Raw genomic sequence first — 14,712 nt, 5'->3', positions numbered from 1 at the left:
TGTGCGGCCACCTGAAAGTAGTGTTGCGACTTTACCGGATGAAGCAACGGCTCATGCGATCTTTTTCTGGCTCCTCATCTGAGCAAGCAAAAGGTTGAGGACAAATGTTTTGCCAGTACCACCCAGGGGCATCCAAGAAAAATATCACACCACTACCCTCTTGAACCGCTTCAGAAATCAGTGGATATGCATTACTATGATCCTGTACTAGAAGTGGCTCATTGTCAGAAACAAACTTTGCGAGAGTATCTTTGTTGTAGTTTGTTTCACGAAACCATTCTCTACTGATGGTTGCGCTTTCAGACTTATTAGAAGAGGGAAGTCCCCACTTTGTTAAATCTTTCCCGCTCATGTATAATACCAAATCTTCGATGTATATCAGAGCCTCATTGAACATATCTGGTTTGTACTGGATGTCCTCTTGGGGATGTTCTCTTTGGAGTCTGTTTTTTACATCTTCAGACAGGGCCTCTTTGTGAATGTCCCATAGGCTCTTGGGATCTGACATCTCACACACAGTTATCATAATAGCAAATAGTTACCTCATGGTCGATGGGGATTGAGAAACAGTTTCCTCTTCAAGCGTGGCGTTCCAGTGGGCATCGTCTTCTCGGAGTCCGAGGAGATTGCAAGCCTCACGGAATGTGCTGCAAATTTGCCCGTCCACTGTTCTCGGGTCTATGAAACTCACTGGACCTCGTTTCACATGCAGGAGGAGGCGGACGTGGTAACACTCAAAATTATTGGGATGTACTGTGTACACTCGACCCAATGCGTCAGATTTGTAAATACCGGGATATCCTGGAACTTCTGAACCTTGCTTCCTCCTGTTCCAACGTTTCTGACTCGAGTTCCAAGTGAAATACGTTGGCACCTGAGCATACAGTAGAGTTCGAGCAAAGTCATCAATTTCGCATAGTTTGAAAAATGCCAGTAAGATAGAAATTGGAGGTTCTTCCGCTCGTTGTTGGACATTTTGATCTGTAAAATAAACTCTCTGTCCGTTCTCAAGGTGAATTGTCAGGTGAATAACTGGAGGAAACCTGCCAGTAATGGGGAAGTTCAATATCCTCAATATGGCTTCAGTGCTGCATATATAATCGACCATTTTCATATTTTTGAACCTCGTTGATGTCGTTTCTCTCAATGGTTACTTCGGCTTGATCACTGCCCTTGTGAATGTATTTGCATATGTATTTGATAGCTTTTACACTATTGCAGTACTCATCGTTGATATGGGCATTGAAAATAGTGGAAAGTAATGGGATATATGGAACTATCCATTTATTATCAACAACGACGGGTTCAGGAATACCGTGAACTTTAACCGTTGTTTCAAATCCACCATCATCAGGTGCCCGCCTACGATACAATGGATATCCATCTTTATCCGACTGCGTTTCGTGGAGGAGTTCACTTGGGAACCTCTTTCCACATTTTCCATTTCTCATGCAGGGTGCCTTGCTATTTATTACCCCACATGGACCATGGATCATATGACGTTTCACAATAGCGTACAAAAACGGATCCTCTTCTGGGTTGGGCAATTCAGCGCGAATGACTGAGTCAATCTGGGTGGGTCTAACTTTTTCTCTGAGCCAAAAAAGGCTATGTACGTGTGGAAGACCACGTTTTTGCCATTCTATGGTATACATGTAGGCAGCAACAGACCCACACACGTTAAAGTTCGTCATAAGATCTATCAACAGAATGACCTTCCTCTGAAAGACTCTCGCTATTAGATCATGTCGGTCATGTGCGACTTGTCCTGGTAATAGTTCTTTGACAATTTCTGGCCACTGAGGATTACAGATTAAAGTTCCGAAAAGGTCAGGTCTTCCAAAAGTTCGAACATATGTCATTGCATCTTGAGTGCATTCTGCCATATACTGTGGATCACCAGTGAATGATGATGGTAATATAACTAATTGACCAACATTTGCATGGCCGTCATTGGTTGGAGAATCACGGAGATGTATATAATCAGCCACGCGTAACTGCTGCTGATGAGTTCTGATGAATCGTAGTTGTTCAGACTCAATCTTTGCATACATATCAACTATATACTGGTGAAACAGTTGGCGACAATGCAAAATAATATTGAAACCATTTTGCCTGTGCATGACTCTGTATGCATAGTAATCATTAGCAGATATTTTTTTTTCCAACATTCATTAGTCCGGTCGTGGGATTGAACTGCCATATTTGGAAGCAATAGCCATCTTGTCCTTCCCAGTTAATCAACGGGTACTGCAGGGCATCATAGGAGCGGTGTGTCTCACTGATTCTCTGCAGTTGGTCATTTCTGCAGTGTATGACGATGTCTCGCCGATTGAATTCTTTCCCAATGATGACGATGGCCACTTCAATTACTTGTGGGGCATTGTATTTTCTCTCATGCTCTCCAGCAGGAGTTCTAACAACATGAATTACAACCCTCATGTCTTCACTGGGAGCCTGTTCTAAGGCTGTTTTGAAACTTCTTACGATGTTGTTAGTTTCATGCAACATATTTTGCAAGTCCAAAACCAACTTGAGACGGATATCTTCAACAACGCCTCACCTACGTTGAGCTTCCTAATTGTGATCGCCCATGAAATAGATCTGAAGAAACATCGGTTCTTCTCCGGGTTGTGGCAAAGTGGCCCCAGCTTGATGATATATTTGTCCACAAACCATAAACGTAGGGAAGTAGCCCGGTAACCTAACTTCTTCAGCTTCAAATGATGTCATTTGGAAGCATGAGTTATACCTCCTGATATTGCCTTCGAAATGTTGCAAGTGGGAAGATGTTCCATCCAACAGAGACTTCAATGGTTCTGGTGGTTCGTATATATCAGTGATTTTCACTTTCCCTCCACTGCAACACACACCAGGAGGTTCTTTCTTGAATTTTATTGCCCCACAATGACGGCAGATCTCATCCATCCCACCTATTTGAAGTATAGGGATCAATTGATACTGATTATGTGGTATATAGTTAAAGGCTTCTCTTTCCATTTTCGATGATTTGAAAGGGCCGGTTCTATTGGCAGCTGAATGCAACCATTTGCTTCGGCTTCGATCATCCGAGACCTCAGGCAGCTCTGCTTCTCTCGCTGCTGCGGTTGCTTGGCGATCACTTCTGCATCGAGCGTCCTTAGCTTCAGGCAGTTCTGCTGCTCTCGCTACTGCCGTTGCTTGGCGATTGCTTCTGCCTCGAGCGTCCGTAGCTTCAGGCAGCTCTGCTGCTCTCGCTGCTTGGCGATTGCTTCTGCATCGAACGCTTCGGCGCCGAGCGTCCATAGCTTCAGGAGTCTCTGCAAGCAGAGCAGCTGCCGAACGCGACCGGTCTCTTTGACGCCTTGATGTCGTTTCCTCTTCGGTCTCGACATCTCCTGCAACTCTCACAGTCTTTGCGTGACCGTTTTTCTCCCAATGCTGCTTCCTCGCTTTTTATGAGGCATCATTTATTTATTAAAATTATCAAAATTTTACTATTATGTATTAATGTGTGGATAATTTTGTGTGGTGGTTGTGCTCGGGGCAACTCGTCGGGGGACGATCCCTTAGAACTAGGGTCGCGGGAGTCCTCGCAAGGGGATCCGCTGCCAACTGGGGAGGCCAATTAGTCCCGACAGCCCTGACAGCCCTGACACGAAACGCACGGGTCCGGCTCAAAAAGTGTGGGAGTTCCAGCGATTTTCACTGGGGTCCGCGGGAATGAGCACAACCAACCTTTTGCCACGATACAAAAGTAAATAGTTACTTTATTTTACTACGATCTCCTGATTGAGGTACTGGTCCTATTGCTGAGGTGAATGTTTGATGATGAGGAATGGATGCGAAATGGATGAGGAATTGGTGAGGATTTGATGAGGAAACCTGCTTGATGATGAGGAATTGCTCGGGAAAAATATCTCCGCTTGAACGAAAGTGTATATTAGAAAACCTCTATTGATGTGACGCAGCATGTACTGATACTGATGAACTCTTGTTCTCAAGGAAATGTGTATAATAGACAACCTCTACAGGTTTTTGATGTAAATAAGGCCTATGATAGTGTATCAAATACGATGGACGCTGTATCGTCCATATTTGGGGAGGAAATAATTGACGGTTTCTGCATCGCATGTGTACGTATAATATGAACATATTGGTGTGAGGCAGCGTGTATTAATCCACGACTGTTCTCAACGAAAAGTGTATTATGGTGAACATCGTGAGCTTCATACTCAACGTGTGCACAGGAGAGAAAAGGAAACAACAACAACAACAACAACACAATACCTTGGCAATTTCAAATCCGTGTCTCGGCGATGACCCTTTTGCTTCCGGTTTTTGTCATGGGGAATGATGCATGCCGGGAGATCATGACCGGAAGCGTTTATTTATTTATTCAATTATTTTTTGTTCGCAAGATAGAAATCAAACCCGATTGTGTTTATACACCGCACAGTGTTTAATATTCGCAACTTAGAAATCAAACCCGATCGTGTTTATACACCGCACAGCGTTTAATATTCGCAACATAAAAATCAAACCCGATCGTGTTTATACACCGCACAGCGTTTAATATTCGCATCATTGAAATCAAACCCGATCGTTTTTATACACCGCACAGCGTTTAATATTCGAAACATAGACATGAAACCCGATCCTGTTTATACACCGCACAGCGTTTAATATTCTCAAGATAGAAATCAAACCCGATCGTGTTTATACACCGCACAGCGTTTAATATTCTCAAGATAGAAATCAAACCCGATCCTGTTTATACACCGCACAGCGTTTAATATTCGCAAGATAGAAATCAAACCCGATGTGTTTATACACCGCACAGCGTTTAATATTCGCAACATAGATGAAATGAATGCGAGGGAAGAACCTTCAGAGTGTCGGCTTTATTTCACTTGATTGAAGCCGCTTCTACGGGCACATCAGGGGATACATGTGCAGCAAGGAGTACATGTGTAGCAATGTATACATGTGCAGTAGATCACCGCAAAATAAATCAGCAATTAGCACGGAGTCCGGTATACTCTCAATTCTTACCATTCAACGAGCACCAAGTGGACCGCCGCCGTAAATGACAATGCCCCAGGGACAATCCCCCCGACCGCGCGGAATCTCGGCTTTATCTATCCCGTGCGCGAGCCGCGCGACATGTGATCACGCGTCACGTCCTTCAATTCATCACAATAGAAATCAAACCCGATTGTGTTTATACACCGCACAGCGTTTAATATTCGAAACATAGAAATCAAACGCGATCGTGTTTATACACCGTACAGCATTTAATATTCGCAAGATAGAAATCAAACGTGATCGTGTTTATACACCGCACAGCGTTTAATATCCGCAAGATAGAAATCAAACCCGATCGTGTTTATACACCGCACAAAATTTAATAGCGAACGTAGCAAGCTTCATGCTCAACGCGTGCACATGAAAGAATAGTAAACAACAACAACAACAACAACAACAACAACACAATACCCTGGCAATTTGAATCCGTGTCGTTGGCTTTGACCCTTTTGCTTCCGGTTTTTTGTCATGGGGAATGATGCGTCCCTGGAGATAAAAGCATCGTCGGAGACATGAAAGACCCAAATATCAGACATGGTGTATATTTCCTCTACTGATTTGAATAAAGATAACTCCCACATCATCAAAAAATAATTTTTAATCGTGATTTACATTATTTGGTCGCTGATCCCGAATCCAGGCCGAAGTGACCTAAAAACGTTATACAGTAACAATAAAAATGGTTTTATAACCATGGTTATAACAATAATGAACAAAGAAAATGTGAATAAAATATGACTTACAGATGATTATTATATCATTATTCGGTATAATATACATACGGTCATTTTTGTAAGTGTTTCAAATGCATCAGTCATAATTCGGAAACCGGGAAGTCAGAAGTCATTGTCTTCAATTGACTGTAGTATTAATTTCTCATTCTCCAGCAAATTCCGTTGGTCCCATGTCAATCGGCTGAACTTGAAAAATTAACGTTACGCAATCAGGTGATGACGTGATAATTCGGAAACCGGGAAGTCGGAAGTCATTGTCTTGAATTGACTGTCGCATTATTTTTTCATTATATTGCAAATGGCGTTGGCCCCATGTCAATCGGCTTAACTTGGAAAATTAACGTTAAGAAATCAGGTGATGACGTCATAATTCGGAAACCGGAAGTCGGAAGTACAATTCTTTTGCATCACGACACTCCCGTTTACATGTTCTGTCAGCAGGTGAAGTTTGGTGAGGATCAGTCCAGTACTTTTCGCGTGCATAGGTCACAGAGAAACACACACACAGATAGACACACTTTCAAATATATATATATATATATATATATATATATATATATATATATATATATATATATATATATATATATATATATATATATGTATATATATGTATATATATATATATATATATATATGTATATATATATATATATATATATGTATATATATATGTATATATATATATGTATATATATATATGTATATATATGTATATATATATATATATATATATATATATATATATATATATATATATATATATATATATATATATATATATATATATATATATATATATATATATATATATATATATATATATATATATATATATATATATATATATATATATATATATATATATATATATATATATATATATAACAAAGAATACACAGAGGAAACTTTCTCGCAATGGAAACAATCTAATGTGGTAGTACGGATGGGATGCAAGGGAGTTGAGCTGAGCATTGAGATGAGTCACACATATATTAACCCCTTATTGCGCTGCTGGCACAAATATCACTGCACATCAATTGTGGATGTTGGACCTTTCGGCCTGATCATGCCAGCTGACGATGTAACCCCCACCTTACCTCCTGAGTTGCAGAATACCACACCAGGTTCGTGACTCCGTTACATTGTGCAACAGTTACACTGCCATCCGTCGGTAAAGCATGTTACTTAATTTTGTACCTTCCTGGCTGTCGGAACACCCAATTAGAAAATCTACTCTTATACCTATCGACTCTTGTTCATTTAAAACCTCCAACTATTAAGTAAAAATGACGGTGTACTATTTCAGATCCAGGTTCTTTGAACAACGAAGTGGCTTCCAATGCTGGCCTCTCCCGTGCAACTTCTAAGCCGTTGACGAAGAATAAGGAGCTGAAGAAGGCGAGAAAGAAGAAGTCGTGTCTGACAAGACCACGGCGAAGAGCTGAAATCGATAGGGACGACCAGCGCAATGTATTTGGTCTCTGTGACGGAAACTACTGGGATGACGACAACCAGGATTCAGAGTCCTGGATACAATGTCCGCTTTGTTCCACATGGTTCCATGATACATGTTTACCGGTTTACAGAAGAGTGGGGGATAATTTCATCTGTGACGAATGTGCAGAATAATTATGTACTAGTAGTTGCGATCAAACGTATCAGATGTTTGAATGTCCCTTCATATCCATAAGAAGTAGGCCTGACTTTAGGGAACGAGCTGCCATTTAGTTACTTGTTAACTCACATTACCAGTTGCTTCGTTTTCAATTATTCCACGAACTAATAATTTAATATGTCAATGTTACCTTGTCCCCATTTGTAATGTTTAATAAAATCCATTGAACATTCTCACGGGTTGTCTTTGATCAATTATAAAATAATTAACCCCAAGAAATTGCAGTCGTGATTCCGTCACAGCGACTCTATGATTCCGTCAAAAGTTTCAATTAACTGGGGATCTCACAAAATTAGCACAATTAAAAGAGTGTATTGATTTTATCAACAACACTGAAGCCCAGAATAGCTTGAATATCACTGATCCTTTTATCTTTTGAATGAGAGCAGATATATCATTATTTATGTTTCGTATCGGAAAATGTCATTTGTGGGTGTGATTCACGTTAGGGAAAATGTGCCAGAACAGCGCGTCGCTGCGTCCATTTTCCACCTGTACTCCAGGGGCCTCCGTCTGGCCATCCCCCAGGCTGATGCCAGGCCCATCCCCATCTCCTTGAGATGATGGTCAACCTGCTGCCACCACAAAGCACGTGGTCGGCCCACTGGCCTCCTCCACTCATGAGACTCCCTCGCTGAGAGAATCTGGTGAGCAGGATCAGCGTCAGGAAAGCGAGCCACATGTCCATACAGCCGCAACTGACGCTCACGGCCGATGCAGGTAACAAATCTCATCCGAGTCTCTCTCAGCAACCGCTTGTTGGACACAAAATCCGACCAGCGATAGCCAAGGATTCTCCGAAGAGACCTGGTACCAAAGGAATTAAGTCTCCGTCTCAGATCCTTGGTCAGCATCCAAGTCTCGCATCCATAGAGCAAGACTGGAAGTACCAAGGACCTGAAGACTCGATTTTCGTCCTCCCGCACAGGTACCGGCAGCGCCACACCCCATGATCCAGTGAATCCATGACTCCCCATGCCCGACCCAGACGTCTATTGACCTCTGACTCACAGCCAGCAGAGACATGAATATCACTGCCAAGGTAAGTGAATCTCTCCACGACCTCAACATCCTCACCACAAACAGACACAGACAGGAGAGCAGCATCCAAGATGTCACCGAAAGCCTGGATCGTAGTTTTGACCCAAGAATCCCGTAATCCCAGCGGCTCCGACTCCTCATTCAGCACCTCGAGGGCCCTCAAAAGGATATCTAAAGTCTCCGCAAAGATGACTGCATCATCTGCAAAAGCAAGGTCCGAGATCTTGACATTCCCAAACGATGCACCGCAGCTTGATCTCTCCGACATCCTCCCTAAAATCCAGTCCATACAAGTGCTGAAAAGTGTGGGGGCCAGTACACACCCCTGACGAACTCCAAGTAATAACTGGAAATAAGTCAGAGATGGTAGCACCACACTTCACAGTACTCTCAGTACCAGATTAGAGTTCAGACATCAGTTCGATCAGTTTTGGTGGCACCCCACGAAGACCAAGAATCCTCCAGAGGACATCCCGATTCACTGAATCAAACGCCTTACAGAAATCAACATAGGCTGCAAGCAGCCCCTGCCGAAACTCTCGTCTGCGTTCGGTGAGGACATGAAGAGCAAGGATACGGTCAATCGTTGACTTCTTTGGTGAAAAGCCTGACTGCTCTGGACGCTGGTGCTCAAGCAGATGGTGGCAAACCCTATTAAAAATTATCCGAGCAAAGACCTTGCCCGGCACTAAGAGCAGCGTTATCCCTCGGTAGTTCTTGCAGTCTTGGCGATCACCCTTCCCTTTCCAGAGAGGAACAACGAAGCCCCTCTTCCAATCAGTTGAGATGATGCCTGTATTCCAGGCAGAGCACAAAATTGCATGCAATGACACGAGTGCAGCATTTCCACCAGCCTTGAGAAGTTCAGCATGGATGCCACAGATCCCTGGAGCTTTGCCCCGTTTCAACTGGTTCACCGCAGCCCGTGTTTCCACAAGCGAAGGTGGACCACAGTTGATTCGAGGGTCAGCAACAGGGATTGTAACACCCTTGATGTCCAACTCGACAGCTGGGGGATCAGCCTGGTACAACCGCTCAAAGTAACCGGCCCAGCGGGCCTTCACTTCAGACTCCTCTGTCAAGAGCCTACCACTCTCTGCTCTAACTGCAGTGCTCCGAGCAATGGGCTTGGATGAACGCAATGCGCGAATTCCCCTGTAAGCGGGACGAGAATCACCTGTCCACAGGTGATGCTCTACCCCCTCACAGATTCCTCGCACATAGGCCTCCTTGTCCACCCTCAGTGCACGTACAGTTTTATGCCTCAGCTCCCTGAACAGCTCAGCTCTGCCATTCAGCCTGGCCCTGCGACTCTGGTCAATGGTGTCCAGTGTCCCTTGAGAGACAAAATTCTTCTTTGCCCCGCGGTGAGTTCCAAGACGTCCACCAGCAACATCAAGGACGGTGGTCTTGAAGGCACTCCACAACTCTTCAGGACCCCCCAAAGTACCCAGACCCCCCAATTGTCCAATCAGACTGTTCGCAAACTCCTAAGCTACTCTCTCATCCCTGAGCTTGCCAACATCCATCCTAGGCTAGGATGGTACCATTCTCCAGGATTTAAGTTGCAGCTTTAGAGTTGCTACAACAAGCCTGTGGTCAATATTAAGGAACTGAGCACTCCGGTAGACGCTGCAGTTCTGGATCATCCTCCAACGACCGTCAATGAGGATATGGTCAATCTCCTTTGCCGCACCGCCAGCGTTGGAATACCAACTCCAGCGATGAGCTTGTGGGCGCTGAAACCATGAACCAGCCACCCTCCGTGTGATTCCGTCATGAAATTTAAGTCATTCCCCAAAATTGAACTGTCGACACGAGACTACTGTATGGAACTTTATCGTGTGGATCATATTTCATGCTTTTTCATGAACACGATTACACATCCAATCTCTCATGGAAAACGGAGATAATATTGGTGGATATGTCCATAAATGCATTAAATGAGTGATTCCATCACGTTGGAATTCATGTATTAAGGTATTATTACTTCTTCAACAACCTAAAGAAGAAATATGTGGAAGGGGATAATCTTCTATGTATGGATACAGACAGTTTTATTTTGAAAATCAATGCAGAAGAGATTTATAAGGATATGTCTTAGGATGCTGGTATTTCTGATACAAGCAATTGTAAATCAGATAAACTATTCTCAGTAAATAATAAAAAGGTTATTCAAAAGTTTAAAGATGAATTGGGTAGAAAGGTAATGAGTGAGTTTGTGAGAATGAGAGCAAACTTATGACTCCAACTATATTGGGAATAAAATTGAAAAGAGTGATAAAATGTTAAAGGGGGTAAAGAAAAATGTCATCAAAGAAACAATAAATTTGGAAGATGACTGCATAGTCGAGAAGCCAAAATCTGTAGGTAGCCTAGAAAATAGGTTCGCTGCTGATTTCATGTTAGAATGGTGCAACTGGTGTTTTTGAAGAGTCTAGGCATGACCAAGTCTAGTTCCACTTGTTGCCAAGTCTGCATCTGAATATTATGGCCGCCATGACAGTAATCAAAATGGCCACCATCAGATTTAGTCTTTTTCTTACTGCAAATTGTACTAGCCAGAAATTTGTCATGATTGTGAAATACTATGTAATCTGACACGAGGAACACTATTTTGTGCTTTATTTTTGTACTGGATCACAACTTTTCACATAATTGACAACTTAAAGACGAAATTGAAAATGCACATACGAGCAACAAATGTGAAAAAGAAAATGTTTAGCACTATTGATGGAGATGGGTTGACAGTCAGTCAAAGGTTATTTCAACAGCTGTCAGATTCTTTCTAACACAAAATTACGTTGCTTTGCAGAAGAGAAAAGTGTTGTGAGAACACCCAAGTACAATTTTCAGAGCTATTGATCGGCTTGTACAATGAACGGGTTCCTACAAAGCTCTTTGCATCCACATGCTTTCGTGCAAGGCAGTCCATTCCGTGTACATTTGCACCGTCGAGTTGAGCATGACCCACGGCATTTGCATGTCGTCAGTTCTACACAGTAAGCAGTAATAGGCTGTGCAGTCATGAGTCGCGGCTGAAATGTCTCGTTGCCATCTTTGATGACCTGTTCCCACCCACAGTTCTCAGGTGCAGGTAGATGTGGTTCAGATTCCAAGGCTCTTCTCCACACAAAAGTCTGGTAGTGCGCTCGCTTGATGTGTAGAATCAGAGCATCGCGAGTTGGAGGCAGATTCTCAATAGCTTTGGTCAGACTGAGAAACAGATCACATCTTTCTTGCTGAATTGAGTTATCTTGGCCATGAGGGTCATAAAGCCTGCAGACAAATGACTCAGCATCTGCAATCACACTCTCATCAGGAATTTCCTCTTTGCCTAGGTTATTCAACAGGTGGGAGTTGTTTTGAAAGACAGCCCATGCAGAGCGCTTCGCAATCCCAGCAAACTGGCTTGTGCTGTCTGAACCTGTCACTGCATGAAATGCCAGAAGTGACTCCCTCTGCGAATCTGGGATATTGATGGAGTCAATGGGAATGTAGTGTTGCTTTTTGGGTGTCCCTGCATTCATCCAGAGAAAGGGACTGAGATGCGGCTGATAGGCAACAAGGAGAATGAGGACATCAGTGTCCTTGCTAACAACAACAGTTTGCATGTACCCCTGTTCATATGCTTCCTTGGCATGGAGAAGAATGCGAGTATCAGCCTCTTCATGCTCAGGAGATGACAAGTGTGAGACATCTCTCCCTGACGACGTCCACACTTTTGCAGGATCTGTGAAGCCTCCATTCAGTACCAGCTCCTGTTCGTGATTCTGGAACTTGTTTGCTAACTCTGTGCATAGAAAATTTGCTAAGCTAGCTTTGTTTTCATCGAGGCAGATGAGTGTATTCCATTGCCCCATGGACTGGCTTCTTGTTTGCACGTCTCTTCTGATTGCTTTCTTGCCCCGTATCCTCTGACTTCGAGCTGTTGATTTGATCGTTTTCTTCCTATACTGATCAAAGGCAAGATCAACCCTGGAGCAATAGTTGGAAAAAACATGACTAATATGATCTGCAACAGAATCTGCCCATTCACCAAGCGATTTAGCATTCATCCTGTTCCCAAGTGCCTGGATCAGTGCCATGCCATCGATGATAGTGCATGTCGATAACGGTTCTGGAGCAACGTTTGGCAAGCCTTGCTGGAGAATCTTGCCAAGGTCAGCTTTGTTCAGAGGTAGACGTAATCTGCCATTAGGCATTGCCAATGACAGAGGAACTGCGCATATCTCTTGCTCCAGCATTTTGTTAATGTCAACGTCTCAGCCTGCCTGCATTGCTGTCACCACACGTGTCAGAAGTTTTCTGTCTGCCTTTAGTGTGACCATTTTTTCCTTTCCCACTTTGACTTCAACAGTGTACATGCTCTCGAAAGTGTGCAGATTCTTAGACTTGATTCTGTCATGAAACCTTGTTGTCTTATTGATCAACCGGTCCTCCACGAAGTCTATGACGAGCTGCTTTCCAGTGATTTCAGCATTCAAGAGATCACTTGTCACAACTTCACTGGCAATGTCCCCTGTCGTAATTGAGACTAATTCTGGGGAAGTGCGATCAAATGGATTGTGGGTCTTGAATAGGTCAATGAGCTTTAGCACATACTCTTGGTCTTGGATCATTCTCTTGGGACCGGAATCTTTATGTGCACAGTCATGCTCATCATTGTCGTCTTCCTCACTGCCAGCGAGTGTGAACTTTTTTTTTGTGTCTCTGGTAAGCTGAGCTCTTTCGTTGAAAGAGAGAGCCCATCTGTCACGGGCGGAGTCTGTTTTTGTTATTCCAGCCAAACCTCCAGCTACTTTGCCGGCTTTGTTCACATGTTCAATTGCCTGGTCATCAGGTATTTCATTGAACTTCTGCTTTGTTTCTTTTGTGACAAAGTCTCCTGCAAGGAAACCTCTGTGCACTTCTGGAGCTGTTGTCGGCAACATGTGCATGTCAGCAAGGAAGACAGCTCCCCAGCGAGAGTAATGGAAATGATCAAATGCTGCAAACCAGGGAAGCATTTCAGCAAATGATGTCAGGAACAGGATCCAGTCTCCTTCACGAAGAGCATGTCTGAACCTCAAGAGGATGGAGATCAACTTCATGTATTTCTCCAGAATCTAAAGGTGGCATTTTTTGAACAAGTAGCTTCAAACTCTTGAAACAGGACCTGCACCTCTTCCACCTCAGACAAAAGTTCTCCAAAAGAGGAATTCATTCCTCTATCATCTTTGTTGGCAAAGGCATCTGAAACTCTTCCAGCTGCACCTTTCAAGTCATCCCGGATGAGCTTGTCATTTTCTTTGGCCCATGCTGTGAAGCATGCCCAGAGAACGGACCAAAGTGCCTCTAAAGTCAACTTGTGAATGTGGATGACACGGTTCCACCCTTTCCCTTTGATTACTTGTTCACATGCCTTTCCACCAAGGACTCCACTTTCCATCCAAATGTTCTCCAGGCCTGACGAATCCATGTACTGTCCGAGTACTTTCGTGAAATTCAATTGGATATGAAATCCTCCAAGCATGATGACCAGATCCTGACAGCCGTTCTTATCCCATTGTAGCATCTTTGCTTTGCAGTAAAGCTGTTCATCAAAAGTGATGACAGTGTACTTCTCCCCAATCTTCTTTGTCATTGCCTGGCATTTCTGTAGAACTGTCCACAGCGTGTCAAAGTCATGTACTGGGGAATTCAGAATCGGCATTGGCCCGATGACTGTCACTGGTGGCTCAACTATGGACATCTTCTGGTTAAAGCCACTCCAGCCTGGAACGGCCTGATTATTTTGTTGATGCAATCTGGCCAAGATCCAGGCAAGCTCCTGAGTGTTGGCTGCTTTGATTTTCTGTTCAACGGGTGAGTACCATGTATGCTGCAGTGGTTCAGAGAAAACAGGTTCTGGCTTCAAGTTGGTCATATTGGCCTCTTGGATGCTTGTCATTTCAGGAGGGGCACTGAGAACTTTGGAGCGGCCAGGTTTAATCTGAATGTCCATCACTGGCTCTTGTTCTCCCTTGCGTCTGAGGGCCACGCACTGACTTGCATGAAAAGTGCCAGACCCAGTCAGCGTCTCCTCAATTATGTCAATGTTGTCATTAGAATATCTCTAATATCCTGTGGTAGTTGGGATGTTGAGAAAGTTCCTTGGGATCATGACATTTCCATTATCTCGGAAGCATTGTATAACATCATTGGCAATTG

This window comes from Eptatretus burgeri, chromosome 1 (genome assembly GCF_056783735.1).
Source record: "Eptatretus burgeri isolate ZD-2024b chromosome 1, Ebu_testis_v1, whole genome shotgun sequence".
Classification (NCBI taxonomy): Eukaryota; Metazoa; Chordata; class Myxini; order Myxiniformes; family Myxinidae; genus Eptatretus; species Eptatretus burgeri.
The sequence above is the reverse complement of the archived record's forward strand: the minus strand, read 5'-3'. Positions refer to the sequence as shown.